Source organism: Mercurialis annua, linkage group LG6 (assembly GCF_937616625.2).
Source record: "Mercurialis annua linkage group LG6, ddMerAnnu1.2, whole genome shotgun sequence".
NCBI classification, from domain to species: domain Eukaryota; kingdom Viridiplantae; phylum Streptophyta; class Magnoliopsida; order Malpighiales; family Euphorbiaceae; genus Mercurialis; species Mercurialis annua.
Genome location: NC_065575.1, coordinates 22,135,132 through 22,148,407, shown reverse-complemented (window position 1 = coordinate 22,148,407; position 13,276 = coordinate 22,135,132).

The following is a 13,276-nucleotide window of genomic DNA, read 5'->3' as shown; positions in this document are numbered from 1 at the left end:
TTGCTTACGCTGGGAATTGACGAGGATTTGTTCCCGTCCACTCTGGGATTCAGTGTGATACGTCGCACTTACGCTGGGATCATTTCAATACAGTATTTCCATAATGTTAATTATATTAGTAAAAGAAAGTGCTTTAATGTTTTAAAGATTTTCACTTAATAAATGTAAATAGTTGTATGAACTTATCTCAGTATATCTCACCCCGTTGTTTTCCCAATTTTTCCAGGTTTATGATTTTGAGCGCGTCTCATTGATCTCCAGCTTTCATTATTCTATGGAGATCTACTTTTGGTTTTAAATAAAGATAATCATTCTTTTAAAACTCTTAGATCGCAGTAGGGATAATTATGTCTTTATTATTTTAGACTATTGATATCAGAACGGTCTGACTGTTGTTTAAGCTTATGTTGACATGTGTTACTGTAGATTCAGATCTTTTATATATAAGGCATGTTGTTGGAGTCTCGGACTTGTGCCGAGCATTTTATAACTGTTTATATAAACTGTTAGATTTAGGTTGGAGTCTCGGTTGCCCCCGAGCAGTGGTTTTCTTGCAGGTTTATTTTTTTGTATGGTTATCCGCAAGGCTAGCTACAGGTTTCGGTACAACCATACCCATACCCTAGCGCCGGTCGCGATCCAGGAAATTGGGTCGTGACAAAGTTGGTATCAGAGCTTTAGTTTCGAACTAAGGCCAAAATTTTGCATGTTATGTGTTTACTGCTTTAAGACATGTTAAGTTGTTGTTGTGTCTTAGGATCTACTGCGGAATTAGGATTCAAGTCTTGTCTTTGAACGTCATCTTTTGTGTTTTAAAATTTCCTACCTTCATCTATAGGAATGTTGAGTGTCGGTCTTATGTGTTACTGATGCTTTACTTTGGAATGTTTATTGCTTATACATTGGGTGATTTATTGGCTGTTGTGCCATATATGAGATATACCTTGAGTTATGTTTTGTTGGCTGTTTATATGATATTTACTTCGGGTGGTGTTATGTTGGCTGTTGTGCCTTATATGATATTTACTCCGGGTGGTGTTTTGTTGGATATTGTGCCTTATATGATATTTACTTTGGGTGATTACTTGTTGGTTTTCATGATTGGATGATTATAATCATATTGTATAGCACTTACTTTTTGGTGAGTACACTTTGACTTTGGCCGTATTTGTTAGTTGCCATATGTGTTGGCATACGTTAGGCATTGACATTGTTTTGCTTTTAAAGGATTTTTATGTTTATCTTTAAGCATGTTTTGTGACTACACGTTGTTCGGTCATACGTTGGTTTTATTTAGAAAATTATTTTGATTTGATTTGTGTTTTGACACGAGAATCAGAAGAGAAGTCTGGTTTTAATTTTTTTTTTTAAAATGTAATTTTTGGTTACTTTGCAAGTTAAATGAATTTGTCGTATTTTGGAATCTTAAGTTTGACTTGGTATTGACCAACGATTATTTTAAAAATAATATTATTTATTTGATGGAATATGTCTTTGATAATTTATTATGACTTTTATGATCTTACCATGTTTGATTTGTGGACATTGGAGGTGTCTTTGGTCATATGTTTAGTATTTTGTGGTTGGCTGGATTAGGTGTATATGGAATGGTTTTTGTGATTTACCTCTTTCTAAATTGAGTGATTGAGTTGATTTTTGATACTTGGGTTGCGTTGAGCTCTTATTTTAAAAGGATCGAGATTCTTAGTTAAAGGAATTTTTCTAGATTTACAAATGTTTTGAATGCGTTTTTAAGTGGTTGTTTTGGGTTGACTTGGGTCACCAAAATTTGGGAGTTGAGCTTGGTAGTTGTAATGACTCGGCTAACTCGATGGTTATTTTGGATTGAAATACTTTGGGAACTTTTAAAGAAATTGTTTTATAAAGGAGGCTTTTCGGAAAACCAAAATTTTAAAACTGTGAGGCTCAACTAGAACTTGAAAACTTTTGTGATTGACTATATATTTCGAATTGAGTTTCGATGCGTATTTTGGTCGATGACATGTTACTTGTTGTTCTTGGTTACGACGAATTTTAGTTTGTTGTAGCATTCTTTGTATTTGCTTTTAAATAGGTTTGGGTTAATTGTGGTTAATGGCATGCTTAGAATTTGTAATATTTTAGTTTCGATTTGCGTTGTATACCTCGCAAGTTTGGTTGATCTATGTTGGTTGAGTTTGTTTTGTCTCGTCGTGCAGAGTAGCACAAGAGGTAATTTATTTCACGCGGTTCTTTTTGGCTTACCTTGATGTTTGTTTGATTGTGAGTCGAACCTTCATTTATACTCGGTCTTACTTATAATGTTAGTTTTGGGTTAAGTTGGGTTGGTTTTGTTTTGTGGATCGAGATCTTTGGATTTTGATATTGAGGAAGTTGATGGAATTGTTTCTTTGGAACGGTTGGTGGTTTATGTTTATCCTAGATAGAGATATTGGAAACTCTAACTCGAGGAGATATATCGGTGTATTAATACACTGGTGTTTTTCAACAAGGTTGATCGATGTGATGCAGGAACGGGTGGTAAGTGTTGTAGAAACGTAAGTGGTGTGTTGTTTTCCTTGAGTTAAGTTTTGGTTTGTTTGGAGTTTTATTTAATATTATTTTATACTTATGAGTTTTAGTGGAGTTATCGTTTTTATTTGTTATAGTGGTATCGTATGACTTGGTAGATAGTAAGTATGGAGTTAGAGGAATATTTTTGAGGTTATCGAGTGCACGTCTCACAGAGTGTAACGTCTAGCAAATGTTTTATCGAGAAGTTGATTTCAAACGAAATTGTTGAAAGTATTTGAAATGTTTTTATCACGTAATTGTGCCCAAACATATCATGAACATGCATTTTGAATGTCACGAATAGGAAATTGCATTGAGCACTGAGTATGTTCACTAAATAAAAGAGAAATTAATAATTGATACATGCATAATGGTACATGCATCACGTGCATAGAAATAATTAGAGTTGGATACAACTCTTTGGGGATGAGAGATGTCATCACCCTAGCGCACAATTATGTAAAAGAAATTTTACCAATAAAGTGTTTTTGAGAAAATTGTTTTGAAACGAACTTGCGAGTCACATTGTGATAAATTTATTTATAAAGTTGATGGATTTCAGATGATTTTGAAATTTTACCGAAAAGTAGCTAGACAAATACTCTGTGATGTATTAAGGACGACTACTTTGGAAAGGATCAGTCTGTATTGTCGGAATCTTATGTTTTATAAGAAGTAAGAATGAATTTGAGGCTGCGCTCGAGATATAGTTGTGCTAAGTGTTGTATATGGTTAGATTCATAATAGAAAGCTTTCGTGATAATTTCCGATTTGTGATTTAAGGATTTGTGGATTAAGGAATTTGATTATGCTCCATGTGTGTGTATACACTACATTTTTAAAAGAGATTTTATCTTTTTAGATACGATTTTTGTCCAAGTATTTTTGGTATATTGATATAAATGTATTTTTGTAAATAAAAAGATTCGCATTGCTAAATTTTACCTCTCTGAGGAAAGAAAGAAATTTTATCAAATTTAATTCACATGAAATAGTAAATTTTTCGGGCTGAACGATTTCTTCAAATCGTGATTATTTTTAATAAGATTTAAAAGCGACTTAGATTTTGGATGTTTTGAAACATTAATGTATATTTTGATACGGAGGATTTTCACGATTTGTTTATTTTCGAGAATGAAAAAAAAGGAGTTTATGATGTTTATGTCTTTTTAGAAAGATAGATAATATTATTATATAATATTTGTTTTAACAGAAATTATTTTCTATAAGCTTGGTTTTGAGCATAACCAATGAACCGACTGTTTATGATTTTGAACTGGAAAGTCTCTCGTTGGATACGAGATTATGATTATTTGATGGAAAAAGTTTGGATGTTCTAGTTCTCTTAGACTTAGGTGTTAATCGATTTTGAGGTTTTGTTATCAGAAGTGCAAGTTGTGTACTACTTATAGGATGATTGGAGGAATCATTATGATTGAGATTGCTTGTTATAATCTGGAGATTTGGTTATCATGAGATAAGTTCACGTTTTCTTTTATATAACAATATGAGTTTTTATGTTTTATGATTCGCAAAGTTAATGGTATTATTGAGTTGGTGTTAATCGTTGGACCAGACGAATGTTATGGTGATTAGATTTCGGCTGATATATTTGCGAGGATGAATCTTATTATAATGAATAGTTGGACTGCTTATCCATTTTGTAGAGTGGATTTCAATTTTCGTATGAGGTAATTGATATTGAGACCACTGTAAGTGAGATAGTAAGTAGATGTGAAGAAATGTAGAATTAATTTCAGTTGTAAACTTTTGTACCTTTTTGTTTAAATGACGGAGTTAGTATTGTAAGAACTATAAACTGAACTTAGGACATGTTCTTACACTTTGATAGTGTGGAGTTGGTAATCGTTAAGACTTTAGCTAGTTGTGGGAATCACCCTTATTATACGAGCTTTGTGATTCTCAATTGGATAAAATTTTGTTGTTCACATTTGTGTTGATTGAGTAATTATTAGAGCACCGAGTTGTTAGACTCAGAATTTTTGCGCATATATGTGTTGTGACCGTTTAAACTGCGAATTAGTTTCAGATTTAAAATTCGAGGTCGAATTTTTCATTGGTTAGGGAGAATGTAATACCCCATATGTTTCATACGTGTTTTCGTCTTGTGTAGATTTTTTCGGAGTTGAATTTCTATTTAGAGGTACCTTTTGGAGAGAGATTTAAGTTTCGTTCTTGATTTATCCTAAGGATTTCAGTCGAGTATTATATAGGAGATCTTGTATTCCTTCGTTTGATTTCACCTAGAAATGGCGTTATCGTTTTATGTTAAGTGGTAGTTAATATGATACCTTTTGTGACCACTTATGATTGTTCGGTTTATGTAAGTGGTGGTATTGAGTTATCGTTCGAGAAACAACCTGTTGAGTTTTGCTTACGCAAGTACTAAGGACGTTAGGCACGGAATTCCTTTGGTTACAGTTTGGGTTGGTTACTTGGGAGACACAATTCATTATGCAGAATTGTTATAATTGTTTTCCTTGTTTACTTTGGGTGTCATATTTATGTTTTTCACTTTCGTTACGTGTGTTTTTATCCGGACTGCATATAGTTTTATGAGATGTTTTACGTGGGTTGTGTTATGTTAAATTCGAGGACGAATTTTATATAAGTTGGGGAGATTGTAATATCCCGTGTTTTTTCGTCATGACTTCCTTGTGTTTCTGACTTGGTTTCAGATTGTTTATGGTGGAATTAGCAAGTGTGAATTTTTTTTTGGGGTTTGATTTGTATCTTCTATGTGTCGCATGTGTCGTGTTAGTTTTCGATATCAATTTGATTTGTATTCGGTGCATGATCGATGATGTGTTCGTGTGCCTTCTAAATCTGACATGTTTTGATAAAACACCCATATCTCCCAATTGTACCGTTGGATCGGGCTCATCATTGGATATGCTGTGCACGAGAAAAAGTTTACCGTTGGATCAAACATTGAGGCGCGTTGGAGGGCGCGTTGGGGCCATCGCGCCTCGCAACGCGCCCCAGGCTTTTTGTGCCTTTTGTGAAGGCGCGACGGCAGGCGCGATGGGCCATCGCGCCTCGCATCGCGCCTTCCGTGTAAATTCGTACCGGGGCCTATAAATAGACCCCTTATCTGACCCTAATCGTTTTTTACACTCTTTTATCCAAACCCAAAACCCTAGGACTGCTGGAATCTCATAATACTTCATTCCTTGCTCTTTTCACACATCTTTTGGTTTCGGTAAGTGATTCGTACGCCTTGACTATTATTCAATCGTTATTCCTTCGTTTGCTTCAATTCGTTCTTATTCAACTCATGTTTTCCAGCGAATTTGGGTGTTGGAGAAGCTGACCTAACCTTATCTTTTTGTTCCTTGATTCGATTTGTGGTTCTTATCGCGGTATGTGTCGTTTCTTCCGCTTAATCGTGTTTACCGTTCTTTTGATTCATTGTTCTGTCGTGTTATATTTTATTTACTGATTTTGATATGTTTAATCTGAGTTATATGTTAAGGTGTCTCATTTATGTGTTGTGATTTGTTTATACTCTATATTCGCAAGGCAAATTGGTAGGATTGAATGCTAGGTTGTTAATATGATCTTTGTAAAGTGTTGTTCACTGTTCCGATGTGATATCTTAGAGCTGGAAATCCTTTTTTGGGGCTGATGTAGGTTGCTAGAGATCTACTTGTTGTTGTTGGCTTATTTAATAGTTGAAAGTTGAGTAATTGACTTGAATTGCACATGGATACTTTGATAGATTCGATTGTTGTTCTTTGACATAATTGGCTGCCCATAAGTGATTCTAAGGTGTTTTGGATGTTTGTATTATATTAGCAATGTTTAAGAATCGTTCGTTTCATCATATGACAATTATGCGTAAAAATGGCGAAATTGTGCCATAGTTTTCAAATGAATGTTGTTTTGATTTAAAGGTTTCAGATTATACTTTGATTTTACTCTGGCATAACGTTGGGTCGGGTTAGACTTGGATCGCCCGACATGTGAGATTAAGCTTAAAGGCTAATTCACTACTCTGGGATTTTCACTTGGTTTTAAAGTTTTAAACTAAGTTATATAAGTACTCCGGATTATATTTTCAATGGGAACTCAATTATGCTTAACTTAGTTGTTTGACTCTGGTATTACTTTGGATATGGAATGTTTATGCATGGATGTTGTGATTGGGCTTGTACTTTGGCTTGTGGTTGAGATACTAGTCCTATGTGGTGTCTAGTGTTCTTAGAGTTATTGGATGAATTATTTTTAACTTAAACTTTGTTTCTAGACTCGTCGACTGTTCGTGCTTCGGAGTCAGAGCAGGTTTAGGTTGCTTGCCAGGTTATCACGTGGATTAGCAAGCAGTGAGTTTATATCGCTATTTACCGCTTTATTAAGTATATTGTGTATTTTCATATATATAAATGTTTGCGAACTGTTTTAAGCCATTATGGATCTGGATTGGAACGAGCTACTCGATAGGCTTGTATCGAGACTGTGTGCACCGCTAAGTACTCTGGGATCGGCAGACCAATGTCTTGCTTACACTGGGAATTGACGAGGATTTGTTCCCGTCCACTCAGCGATTCAGTGTGATACGTCGCACTTACGCTGGGATCATTTCAATACAGTATTTCCATAATGTTAATTATATTAGTAAAAGAAAGTGCTTCTATGTTTTAAAGATTTTCACTTAATAAATGTAAATAGTTGTATGAACTTATCTCAGTATATCTGACCCCGTTGTTTTCCCAATTTTTCCAGGTTTATGATTTTGAGGGCGTTGATATCCAGCTTTCATTATTCTATGGAGATCTACTTTTGGTTTTAAATAAAGATAATCATTCTTTTAAAACTCTTAGGTCGCAGTAGTGATAGTTATGTCTTTATTATTTTAGACTATTGATATCATAACGGTCTAAATGTTGTTTAAGCTTACGTTGACATGTGTTACTGTAGATTCAGATCATTTATATAAAAGGCATGTTGTTGGAGTCTCGGATTAGTGCCGAGCATTTTATATAATTGTTTATATAAACTGTTAGATTTAGGTTGGAGTCTCGGTTGCCCCCGAGCAGTGGTTTTCTTGTAGGTTTATTTGTTTGTATGGTTATCCGCAAGGCTAGCTACCGGTTTCGGTACAACCATACCCATACCCTAGCGCCGGTCGCGATCCAAGAAATTGGGTCGTGACATATAAACATTTGGATTGGTTTCGTAAAGTTTTAAACGTTTGGCTTAAATCGCTAAAAAGGTGAAACGTTTGGATTTGTTTCGTAATGTTTGTAAACGTTTGGCCTAAATCGTTAAAAATATTAAACGTTTGGATTAGTTTTGTAACGTTTGGATTGGTTTTGTATCATTTTAAACTTTTGGCTTAAATCGCTAAAAAGGTGAAACGTTTGGATTTGTTTTGTAACGTATAACAATGTTTGTAAACAAATCCAAACGTTTGTAAACAAATGTTTAATAACGTTTGTAAACAAATCCAAACGTTTACAAACGTTATGAAACAAAACCAAACAATTCCCCTTTTAGCGATCTAAGCAAAACGTTTAGAAACGTTACGAAACAAATCCAAACGTGTCCTCGTTTTATCAATTTAAGCCAAACATTTAAAACATTACGAAACCAAACCAAAAGTTTAAAACGTTAGGAAACAAATCCCAACGTTTAACCTTTTTTAGTGATTTATACCAAACGTTTACAAACGTTACGAAACAAATCCAAACGTTTCCCATTTTTAACAATTTAAACACAACGTTTACTAATATTACGAAACAAATCCAAACGTTTCCCATTTTTAGCAATTTAAGCCAAACGTTTACAAACGTTAAGAAGCAAACCCAAACGTTTCCCATTTTAATCAATTTAAGCCAAATATTTAAAACGTTACGAAACCAATCCAAATGGTTAGAACGTTACGGAACCAATCAAAACGTTTAAAACGTTACGAATCAAATCCAAGCGTTTCATCTTTTTAGCGATTTAAGCCAAACGTTACGAAACCAATAACATTACGAAAAAATACAAACGTTTCACCTTTTTAGCGATTTAAACCAAACGTTTACAAACGTTACGAAACAAATCCAAACGTTTCACCTTTTTAGAGATTTATGCCAAACGTTTAAAACGTTATGAAACAATTTCAAACGTTGAAAACATTACGAAACAAATTTACGAGACATATCTAAACGTTTCACCTTTTTAGCGATTTAAGCCAAACGTTTACAAATTGTACAAAACTAATCCGAACGTTTAAAACGTTACTTAACAAATCCAAATGTTTCACCTTTTTAGCAATTTTAGCAAAACGTTTACAAACGTTACGAAACAAATCCAATCGTTTCATATTTTTAGCGATTTAAGCCAAACGTTTACAAATGTTACGAAACAAATCCAAACGTCACCTTTTTAGTGATTTAAGCCAAACATTTGTAAATAATACGAAACCTATCCAAAACGTTTAAAACGTCATGAAACAAATCCAGACGTTTCATTTTTTTATCTTTTTAGCAATTTAAGCCAAACGTTTACAAACGTTACAAAATGAATCCACACGTTTAAAAACATTTTGGATTTGTTTTGTAACGTTTGTAAAAGTTTGGCCTAAATCGCTAGAAAAGGGAAACATTTGGATTTGTTTCGTAATGTTTTAAACGTTTGGATTTGTCTCCTAACGGTTTAAACGTTTGAATTTGTTTTGTAACGTTTTAAACGTTTGGATTACTTTCGTAACATTTTAAAAGTTTGGATTTGTTTTGTAACGTTTCAAACGTTTGTATTGGTTTTGTAACGTCTGAAACCTTTGGCTTCAATCGCTAAAAAGGTGAATCATTTGGATTGGTTTTGTAACGTTTGTAAACATTTGGCATATATTGCTAAAACGGGAAACGTTTGGATTTGATATGTAACGTTTCTAAACGTTTGGCTTGAATTGCTAAAAAGGTGAAACATTTGGTTTTGTTTCGTAACGTTTGTAAACGTTTGGCTTAAATCGCTAAAAAGGTGAAACATTTGGATTTGTTTCATAACGTTTTAAACGTTTGGATTGGTTTTGTAACGTTTGTAAACGTTTGGCTTAAATTGCTATAAAGTTGAAACGTTTAGATTTGTTTCGTAATGTTTGTAAACGTTTGGCTTAAATCGCTAAAAATGTGAATTATTTGGATTTGTTTCGCAACGTTTTTAAATGTTTGGTTTAAATCGCTAAAAAGGTAAAAATTTTGGTTTTGTTTCGTAATGTTTGTAAACGTTTGGTTTCAATCGCTAAAAAGGGGAAACGTTTGGATTTTATTCGTAACGTTTGTAAATGTTTGGCTTAAATCGCTAAAAATGTGAAACGATTGGTTTTCTTTCGTAACGTTTGTAAACGTTTGCCCTAAATCGCTAAAAAAGTGAAATGTCTTGATTGGTTTCGTAACGTTTTATACGTTTGGCATAAATCGCTAACAAGGTGAAACTTTTGGATTAGTTTCGTAACGTTTGTAAACGTTTGGCTTAAATAGCTAAAAATGTGAAACGTTAGGATTTGTTTCGTAACGTTCGCAAACGTTTTAAAAGTTTGGCTTCAATCGCTGAAAAGGGGAAACGTTTGGTTTTGTTTCGTAACAGTTGTAAACGTTTGGCTTAAATAGCTAAAAAGGTGAAACGTTTGTATTTGTTTCATAACGTTTTAAACGTTTTGATTGGTTTTGTAACGTTTGTAAACGTTTGGCTTAAATTGCTAAAAAGTTGAAACGTTTAGATTTGTTTCGTAATGTTTGTAAACGTTTGGCTTAAATCTCTTAAAATGTGAATTATTTGGATTTGTTTCGCAACGTTTATAAATGTTTGGTTTAAATCGCTAAAAAGGTAAAAATTTTGGTTTTGTTTTGTAACGTTTTAAACGTTTGGCTTCAATCACTAAAAAGGGGAAACGTTTGGATTTGTTTCGTAACGTTTGTAAACGTTTGGCTTAAATCGCTAAAAATGTGAAACGATTGGTTTTGTTCCGTAACGTTTGTAAACATTTGGCTTAAATCGCTAAAAAGGAGAAATGTTTTGATTGGTTTCGTAACGTTTTATACGTTTGGCATAAATCGCTAACAAGGTGAAACGTTTGGATTAGTTTCGTAACGTTTGTAAATGTTTGGCTTAAATAGCTAAAAAGGGGAAACGTTAGGATTTGTTTCGTAACGTTCGTAAACGTTTGAAAAGTTTGGCTTCAATCGCTGAAAAGGGGAAACGTTTGGTTTTGTTTCGTAACAGTTGTAAACGTTTGGCTTAAATCGATAAAAAGGTGAAACGTTTGTATTTGTTTCATAACGTTTTAAACGTTTTGATTTGTTTTGTAACTTTTGTAAACATTTGGCTTAAATCGCTAAAAATGTGAAACGATTGGTTTTCTTTCGTAATGTTTGTAAACGTTTGGCTTAAATTGCTAAAAAAATGAAATGTCTTGATTGGCTTCGTAACGTTTTATACGTTTGGCATAAATCGCTAACAAGGTGAAACGTTTGGATTAGTTTTGTAATGTTTGTAAACGTTTGGCTTAAATCGCTTAAAAGACGAAACGTTTGTATTTGTTTCGTAACATTCGTAAACATTTTAAACGTTTGGCTTAAATCGCTAAAAAGGGGAAACGTTTGGTTTTGTTTCGTAATGGTTGTAAACGTTTTGCTTAAATCGCTAAAAAGGTGAAATGTTTGTATCTGTTTCGTAACGTTTTAAACGTTTGGCTTAAATTGCTAAAAAGGTGAAATTGTTTTGGATTTTTTTCGTAACGTTTGTAAACGTTTGGCTTAAATTGCTAAAAAGGTGAAACATTTGGATTTGTTTTGTATCGTTTTTAACGTTTGGATTTGTTTTGTAACGTTTTAAACTTTTTCCTTCAATCGCTAAAAAGGGGAAACATTTGGATTTATTTTGTTCCGCTTGTAAACGTTTCTCTTAAATCGGTAAAAAGGTGAAACGTTGCAATTAGTTTCCTAACGTTTTAAACGTTTGGATTGGTTTCATAGCATTTTAAACGTTTGTCTTAAATAGTTAAAAAGGTGAAATATTTTGTTTTGTTTCGTAACGTTTGTAAACATTTGGCTTATATCATTAAAAAGGAGAAACGTTTTGTTTTGATTCGTAACTTTTGCAAACGTTTGGCTTAAATTGCGAAAAAGGTGAAATGTTAGGATTTTTTTCGTAATGTTTTTAACGTTTGGATTGGTTTCGAAATGTTTTAAACGTTTGGCTTAAATTGCTAAAAAGGTGAAACGTTTGGGTTTGTTTCGAACGGTTTGTAAACGTTTGGCCTAAATCGCTAAAAATGTGAAACGTTTGGATTTGTTTCGTTACGTTTTAAATAATTTGATTGGTTTTGTAACATTTTAAACTTTTGGCTTAAATCGCTAAAAAGGTGAAACGTTTGGATTTGTTTCGTAATGTTTGTAAACATTTGGCTTAAATCGCTTACAATGTGAAACATTTGGATTTGTTTCGTAACTTTTGTAAACATTTGGCTTAAATCGCTTAAAAAGGGGAAACGTTTGGATTGGTTTCCTAACGTTTTAAACGTTTGGCTTAAATCGCTAAAAAGGGTAACGTTAGGATTTGTTTCGTAACGTTTGTAAACATTTGGCTTAAATCGATAAAAAGGTGAAACATTTGGATTTGTTTCATAACCTTTTAAACGTGTGGATTTTTTTCATAATATATGTAAACGTTTGGCTTATGTCGCTAAAAAGGTGAAACGTTTGGTTTTGTTTCTTAACGTTTGTAAACGTTTGGCTTCAATCGCTAAAAGGGGAAACGTTTGGATTTGTTTGGAAACGTTTGTAAACGTTCGGCTTAAATCGCAAGAAATGTGTAACGATTGGTTTTGTTTCGTAATGTTTGTAAACGTTTGGCTTAAATCTCTAAAAATGTTAAACGTTTGGATTGGTTTCGTAACGTTTTAAACGTTTTGCTTAAATCGCTAAAAAGGTGGAACGTTTGGATTTGTTTCATAACGTTTGAAAACATTTGGCTTAAATAGATTAAAAGGTGAAACGTTGGGATTTGTTTCATAACGTTTGTAACTGTTTGGCTTAAATCTCTATAAAGGTGAAATGTTTAGATTTTTTTGTAATGTTTGTAAACATTGTTATATGTTTGGATTGGTTTCATAACGTTTTAAACGTTTGGCTTAAATCGCTAAAAAGGTGAAGCATTTGGTTTTTTTTCGTAACGTTTGGATTTATTTCGTAACGTTTGTAAACATTTGACTTAAATAGCTAAAAAGGTGAAACGTTAGGATTTGTTTCGTTATGTTTGTAAACGTTTGGTTCAAATCGCTAAAAAGGTGAAACGTTTGGATTTATTTCGTAACGTTTATAAACGTTTGGATTGGTTTTGTAACGTTGTAAACGTTTGTCTTAAATCGCTCAAAAGGTCAAACTTTTGGTTTTGTTTCGTAACGTTTGTAAACGTTTGGCTTAAATCGCTAAAAAGGTGAAACGTTTCTATTTGTTTCGTAACGTTTATAAACGTTTGGCTTAAATCAGTGAAAAGTAAAATGGTTTGATTTGTTTCATAACGTTTGTTAACGTTTGGCTTAAATCACTAAAAAGGTGAAACGTTTGGATTTTTTTCGTATTGTAAACGTTTGGCTTAAATTTCTAAAAAGGTAAAACGTTTGGTTTTGTTTTGTAATGTTTGTATACGTTTGGCTTGAATCGCTAAAAAGGTGAAACGATTGGTTTTTTTCGTAACATTTGTAAACGTTTGG